The 8,221-nt window shown below is 41.5% G+C and overlaps 1 non-coding gene across 1 annotated transcript; it reads left to right on the forward strand.

Moving 5' to 3' along the window:
- Positions 1-5,731: 5,731 nt before the first annotated feature.
- On the forward strand, positions 5,732-5,838 carry LOC120274268. The gene has a single exon (XR_005540798.1). It is a non-coding gene; the product is annotated as a small nucleolar RNA R71 (small nucleolar RNA).
- The last annotated feature ends 2,383 nt before the right edge of the window (positions 5,839-8,221 follow it).

Genomic DNA, 8,221 nt, shown 5'->3' on the forward strand with positions numbered 1-8,221 from the left:
GCATCTTGTGCTGCTCTTGACGAATAGCCTGAATGTCATCCTCCATACCCATGAACCTAGAGTCAAAGTGTGAGGAAAATGAAGTGCCAGGTGGGTCATGAGTGGGTGCTCCATCAGATTCAGACTCTGACTCACCATGGTCATGCTGACTAGACTTTCCTGTGGTCAAGTGTGAAGCAAGTCTGCATGTGGCAGTCTTTTTCTGTAACAAACCAATTGCTCGCAAGACAGGTGCGCCAAGAGGTGCCACCTCCCCGACCATAGTCATACCTCGAGTACGGTCCAACAAATTCATGCGACGGATCAACCTTGTGATTTAGGGTCCTGCAAAGATAGCTCCCAGACAAACATCTTAACCCTGATGAATGAATGATTCAGTGACAAGATGCCCAAGATGTATAGGATACTCCTCAAGTATGCCGTATATGGTGAACAAGTCAGATTGTGTAACTACACCAGTGTTATCTTTCTGTCCTCCAATAGAGCGAGTAATGACCGCATGAATGTATCTATGGAGGGGGTTCACCAAACGAGTAGCCTTCCGCATATTTGTGGTGTCACTTTGCGCTAAAGAATTCTAATACTTTCTTGCACTCATGGTAAGTGGAAAATCAATACTGGGCCAATTAAGCAATGAAGTGCTAATGAACTCATCATCGTAAATTCCCATGTATTTCACAAACTCTATGTGGTTCATTGCATGAGTCTTCCAAAGAGCTTGCAATTTAATGGCATCCGGTCGTCGAATGAGAACACTCCTCTCATCTTGCCTCACCTCGAATGTGCTCAACACCTCCAACGTAAGTTGGCGAAAAGTAGGTTCATCAATGAAAAACAATTCCGTCCAACCATTCCAAGAATATAAATCTCTCACTTGCTCATCCCATCCAAGCTCTCCAAGAACACCCCAATCAATGTGCCGAAAAGTAGCAAATGGTTTAGTCTTCAAACTTTCATAACAGGTCTTGTGGAGAGAGGAAGAGAAACAAGGCTCGTCGGGGGTGTGAGACTCGTGCCTCGGACGTTTAGAAGCGAGTTTCTTGACGTGTGGCATTTCTACATCAATAAAAATTCAAATAAGAATGAAAGGAATCCAAGAGAATACATAATGTGGCATGAAAATGGCTAAAACATGAAGAAAATTGAGTGAATAGGATCCATACAAACATGAAGAAAATGGCTAGATCAATGACAAGGTCCCCTTGCGTATATCCCACAAGTGCACGGGTTTGTCGAAGTAATAATCCCAGGTGAGTGGGTATAGAATCCATAGGGAGTAGGGGATAAAAACACTTAATTCGATTCTTAGCTATGTGGAAGATCAATAGTGATAAGTGTGACAATGATTCAATTATCAACGATAAAAGCAACAAGTAAGAGAGTAAAAGTAAAGGAGGAGGTAAGGCAATCGATAAAGATGGGGCACTCGAATAATGCTCCGACTAGGATAATCGCTTCAAGTGCAAGAACCCTCTATTATGCTTCCTAATAATTGTAATAGTGAGTTATGGAAATCCTTAAATACATAGTCCCAAATCTATGGTCAACTATGCCTAACTCTATACATGTCCCGGAGGAGAAATCGAACAATCTTAACACCTCGCACTTGCATAGAGTTGCAATGAGCTCTATGGATTCCAAGTGATAAATCTCTTCCTAATTATAGACCTAACCCTTTGGTCCAGGTGGAAGGTCCCTAACCACGATTAAGACCTAGATACTAAGATCACCTCAACACTTCACTCTGTTGCACGGGCAACTAAGCCATAGCGGAGGTTCATCCCTTAGATTATTCACTCTATTATGCCCGTAAAGAATTCGAGGAACGGAGGTAGAATCTATCACGTCGAAGGGGAAAAGTGGCGCTCTTGTAGCTCTCGACTCACCCTCTCAACCCTCTCCAACATAGCTTTGTGTAACGCACGTGGTGTGTCACTCACTCACAAGGTTACCAATAAGAACTCTCAACCCTAGTATCACTCTAGGGGAAATGTTCATACAATCAAGCATTCAAGGTTGGAACTCACAATAAACATCAATTAATTGAAAGCATAATAAAAAGATTCAATGAAACGAATACATCCTAGGGTTCACAAGTACCCAAGTACCTACTAGGGATTTAGCTCTCCATGGAGCTAAGTACAATCAAAGAAATAGAATGTAAAAGCAATGAATCCATAAAGAAACCCCCTCGATGGTTGTGTTGATGGTCTTGTAGAGAGTCCTCTACTCGTCACAAGGGATCCTTTGTCCGGACTAGGATACACCTCGCCGGATTGATGCCGACGAAAGCTCTCCCAATAACCTTCTTCCAAATGACGCACGATGTCGGAGCCGTAGAACCTCTCCAAAGCCTTAGCCAATACCCCTCAAAACCCTAGCCGAAGCCCTCTCTCAAGTTGGGGAAAAGATGGAGAAAAGAATCCTATAATCGGGGATGAATCGGCTTTAAATACGGCTGGAATCGGGCGACCACACAGGCGTGGATGCTTCACACGCCCCTGTGGAATTTCCACACGGCCGTAGATAATTTCAACATGCCAGTGTGGATTCTCTGAATTCCTGTTTTCTCGGCCGGCTGTGAACAGTGTTGCTTCTTCAATGGTAGATACGTTGGTGGAGCTCTTGTTCTGTGTGCATAAATCGTAGTGCTCGAGTGTGACTGTCTTTGTGCCCCTCCAAATTGATTTGCCAAACTTGAATACGAGGAGGTTGGCACACACTCTAGCATTTCACACCTGACCTATGTCTTCGCGTTTGAACCTTAGCAAGATTTCCTCCAAAAATCGGTGCATTGTGATCCACATTGGCTTCTTTCCTTCATAATCGGCCTCACAACCCTACCTACACAAAAGTAACATAAAAACACACATATTAGTGTAAAAACTAGATAAACGTAATGCTCAACATAAGGAATGAATGCTTTGCATTGATATCGCACAAACGCTTATCAATCAACTTCCCAAGGAGATGTGGAGATGATTTAGAACAATATTTAGTGAGATCCGGCCATGGAAAGATGGATCATGGATGCTAGGTCTTGGTTGGAGAAGAAGAAGAATGAAGAGAGAGAAAAACTGACAACATTTACATGAAAAATAAGGCTCCATACAGCCTCAATGAGCAGCTCATTGAGGCCGTATAAGCTAGTTCAAACTTTCTGAATTTTCTTGATGGCCTCAATGAGCAGCTCATTGAGGCCGTGAAGGCTAGTGCAAAGTCTTTGAATTTTCTTGATGCCCTCAATGAGAAGCTCATTGAGGCTGTGAGGCTTAGTTTAAAGTTTCTGGAATTGTCTCACGGCCTCAATGAGCAGCTCATTGAGGCCGTGAGGCTGTAAAAACATGTTTAAAGACTTCTTTGCTTCTCCAAATATATGGCGATGGTTACAAATTGGTCTAAGATCATCTCCACCATGAAATAATGGTTCAAAGTCTCGATCTAACACATAAAATGATAGCCCAAACAAGTGCAACTCCACAATAAAATCAAGTAAACAACCACATGGAAAATGATCATGATAAACAAAGAGATAAGACCATGGACTTATTCAAATTAACAACTCTAAGAAAATATGAAAAATAACAATAACATGAACACAAAGAACACACAAGCATGAAAATAAACCCCCTAATGCTTGGGTTGTCTCCCAAGAAGCTTTTGCTTAACGTCACGAGCTTGACGTACCTTTTCACTTACCTTACGAGGGATTCGAATAATTTGAAATTTCCCCCTGTCATCTTTGAATTGTTGGTGTTTCTTCTCGGTAAATTTAAGGACATCAATGAATAAACATTACATTTTTAATTAGTGAGAGGAGGTGGAGATTGTATCTTCTTTTCTTGAGGTGTTGGATGGGAATGAGTGATACCTTTCTTCTTCTTTCCCCGAACCTACCTCCAATTTTTTTTTAACATTGAATCTTTCCTTTCTTTCTCTTTGGCATTGGTACACATAGCTTTCTCCTTTGGCTTCTTCAAATTGGAACTTGGAAGAGGAGAGTGAGGTTCTTCTTGATCTTCATTTCCTAGCTCTTCCAACTATTCATCCAATGGGTTTAATGATAGCACCTCCTACACACAATCAGAAATTAAAAGTTTAGTTTCATCAACAAAGTAAAGCATGTCATCATAGTCTAAAGAGTGCTTCATGGCCGCCGGTAGAGTGTACACCGCTTCTTCCTCACCAACTCTTAATGTTAATTTTCCTCCTTTAAGGTCGATTTGGGCACCGGAGGTAGTAAGGAATGGCTGACCAAGGATTAACGGTGTCTCAACATCTTCATCAGTATCCATGATGACAAAATCCATAGGAAATACAAATTTGTCCACCCGAACAATCACATCTTCTACAATCCCACAAGGTTTCCTTGTTGAACAATCCGCCAATTGTAATATCATTCTCGTGGGTCTAAGTTCATCAAGACCAAGCTTCATGTACATGCTTGAACCCCACCCTCAAGTACACATGGGATTATGAAGCTTCCCTAATCTTTCAATTTTTGTGGAAGCTTCTTATCCAAAATGGCCGAGCAATTTCCCATGAGTGCAACTGTGCCCTCTTCTTCCAATTTTCTCTTGTTTGTTAGCAATTCCTTCAAAAACTTGGCATACTTGGGCATTTGAGTTAAAGCTTCCACAATCGGGATGTTTATGTTGAGTTGCTTGAAGATGTTGACAAATTTTTTGAATTGAGCATCCTCCTTATCTTCCTTCAATCTGGCCGGATTGGGAATTGGAGGTTTGTATTCAGACGGCTTTGATGAACCCTTTTGTGGACTTTCCTTATCTTCACTTTGCTTGCTTTTCTCGATAACTTTCTCCACTATGTTATGGTCTTCCACTTCGGCTGCCCTAGTCTCCTTGACACTTCAGTCAACTCCAACCCTTGTCTCAACCTGTTTCTAGCTTCTAAGAGCAATGGCCTTCAAGTGCCCTCTTGGGTTCTCCTCAGTGTTGCTCGGGAGACTACCTGAAGGTCGCTCAGAATTAGCTTTAGCAAGCTGCCCCACTTGGTGATTGAGGGATTGTACAGAAGCTTGAAGATTCCACAAAATGGAGCAAATTTCATTGAACTGTCCGGCATGTTGAGCAAGCTGAGCATTCACCTTACTGAACTGAGTATCCATACTACTAGTTATGTTGTTGAATCTTGATTCAGTGTTAATCATGAACTTGGCAACCATATCTTCAGTAGTGAATCTCTTCTTTAGCACTAGTTGTTGCATTTGAGGACCTTGGGGAGGTGGTGTAGCTTTTTGTTGTTGGCCCTGATTCCATGAAAAGTTTGGGTGGTATTTCCACCCCGGATTATAAGTTGAGCTGTAAGGATTCCCTTGTGGCCTTTGTCCCCCAATATAATCAACATTCTCAATTGGGGCGACGGAGGAACTAGCAATAGGACATTGGGTGACTCCATGCCCTCCACTATAAGTGCTACAACTCATCACCTACTCTGACTTCGAGCTACTACCTATTAGCATATCTAGTTTTCGAGACAACATATCAACTTTCATGGCAAGAGCATCATTGGCACCAACTTCATAAATTCTGGCTCCTTTTGGTGTTCCTCTTGAGGCCCAATGAGACCACTGCTTGCCATAGATTCAAGTAGTTGCTCAGCCTCCTCAGGGTACTTGTTGCTTAGTGATCCACCCGCGGCAGCATCAATTAGTTGACGAGTTGCGTAGTTTTGCCCGTTATAGATGATCTGTATCTGCATCCATGAAGCAAAGCCATGCTGGGGGCACCTTCGAAGAAGGTCTTTGAATCTCTCATAAGCTTCAAATAGAGTCTCCGATTCTCCTTGTTTGAAGGCTGAAATTTCTTGCCTTAGCTTCACCGCTTTGCTTGGGGGAAAATACCTTCCCAAAATTTTTCAACCATATCTTTCCATGTTTAGTTTGATCCCAGTGTTAAGGATGTGAGCCACTGGTATGCTCCATCTCTCAAACTGAAATGGAATAGTCATTGCCGGATCGCATCGTCAGTCACTCCGTTTATCTTGAAAATGGAACAAATTTGAAGAAAACGGGAAAGATGATCATGGGCATCTTCATTTGTAAGACCATTAAATTGGATTGAATTTTGGACCATGCCGATGGTGCTTGCCTTGATCTCAAAATTGTTTGTGGCGATGGATGGTTCTTGCACACTGAATTCTTCATCCATGAATTGCGGCCTTTCATATTCAAATAAAGTACATCTTTCTTCAGCCATGATCATAGATTCTGTGTCCTCAATTTTGATGTTTCTTTCATTAGTGCTTTCACCCACTTCTCTTAGTCTTCGATGCAAATTTCTCTCAATTTCACTGTCTTGTGCAACTAAATTTGATGGATTTGCACGTGTCATGCATAGTTCCTTGCAAAGTCAATAAAGATAAATAAAGTTAAGCCCAAAAAGAAATAAGACAAAAGAAAAGAAGAAATAGAAGAAAAGAAAGAATAGTTAGAGCAATAAGCTAGAAGTTTCCTAGAATTCCTTCAGTTCCGCGGCAACGGCGCCAAAAACTTGGTTGATTGCCCGCAAGTGTACTGGGTCGCAAAGTAATACCTTGTCTATAAGCCCAAGGATCGTATTCCACGGGGCTAAGGAGCTCTTATTACTCCTCCATCACTCACTTTCTAACCTTACAACTTAAGAATGGTCTACTAATCTAATACATGCAAGAATGTAAATAAAACACAAGTATAACAATTCCAAGGCGAGCAAGAAAATCACAAGAGCAATGATGATTAGAATAGGCCTAGGGATGAGGATTCACAAGAGGGGTCATCATGATGTACGGATGCATAAGAATAAAATAGCAAGGGTGATTTAGACCGACGGACCTCAACAATAGTTAAACCCCAATTTCTCGTTGATTAAACCCTAATCCTGTTCAAATGATGACAAGGATCTCTCCTTAATTATATTCCTAAGATTGCATTAAGTGAATGGAGATCGAACAACAAGGATACACTTAACCTAAGTTCATCCTCATGGTTCGGAGGGGCAACCTACATACAATTTCTCGGCATGTTGGTCAAAGATCTGCCCTTCTAGCTCAATAATGATCTAGTACACGCGGGTAGGTCATGTCTACGTGTACAACTCAAACAAGAACTAAGGATTTCTCCACATAATAGTTCTAGGCATAAAACATAATGAGCTAAACCATAAATCACACCAATGCATTCCAAATACAAGTGAAGCATCCAAAATACATGATGAACCCCCCAAGTTTCACCAACATCCGGTGGCCTTAGGGGTGTAGTATGCCATCACACAAGCAAGTATCTCAAACATAACAAAAAGAAGAAGTAAATGCATAAATGGCACCCCCTAGTCTGAATGATGATGAGAAGGGAGAATGCCGGCCGAATGATGCTTCTTCCAGGCCATGGAATGCCGAATGCTCCACCTCCTTTGATGACGAAGCTTTTCCCTTGAAGTTTAAGCCCCTTGATCTTCCTAAGCCTCAAACCAAACTCTCCAAAATGATGTCTTCCTTTCTCCTCTTCTTCCCAAGTGTTGGCTGCCAAGAAGTCTCCCCAAAAAGTCTCCAAAAGTTCTCATATACTCCCAAAATCACTCTCCAAAATGGGCTCAATGAGGACCTCATTGGGGTGGTATACTGGCTCAATGAGAATCTCATTGAGCCCCTACTGACACTGTTTGTGATAGGCAAACTGCACAAATGCTCTCGAAATACTATCTATACTGGCTCAATGAGCACCTCATTAAGCCAATATGTCTTCGAACAAACATCTTCTTTATAGCTACAGTGATCATCCCGGGCTCCATATCGGGCAGCATTGAGGCCGTATGCCATGATTCAATTCCTGAGTTGAAACTCTCCAGGTGCTACAGTGGCATCTACAGTGATCTTGCTACAGTGTCGCTATTATAGTACTCCAGCTACATTTCTTTGCTACAGTACCATGACTTGTTTTTCTTCTATTTTTTACCCAAATTATATCTTCGTGTCCTCCGTGGCATTTCCGTGCCCTTCGAAGCAAATAAGACACGATTAAGTGCAAAACGGGCATCAATTCTTATAAAAATATATGCTAGAGGCAACAAATACATATACAAAAATAAATACATTTAGACACTTATCAGTAGCTCTTTCAACCCCCAATGCACAACTAAACTATCTATTTTTTTCTTTCTTTTTGTTTTTGATTTTTTTTTTCAGCAAAATAAAACAAGAAACAAACTAATTAGTCCCTTAAACA

This window comes from Dioscorea cayenensis, chromosome 12 (genome assembly GCF_009730915.1).
Source record: "Dioscorea cayenensis subsp. rotundata cultivar TDr96_F1 chromosome 12, TDr96_F1_v2_PseudoChromosome.rev07_lg8_w22 25.fasta, whole genome shotgun sequence".
NCBI lineage: Eukaryota > Viridiplantae > Streptophyta > Magnoliopsida > Dioscoreales > Dioscoreaceae > Dioscorea > Dioscorea cayenensis.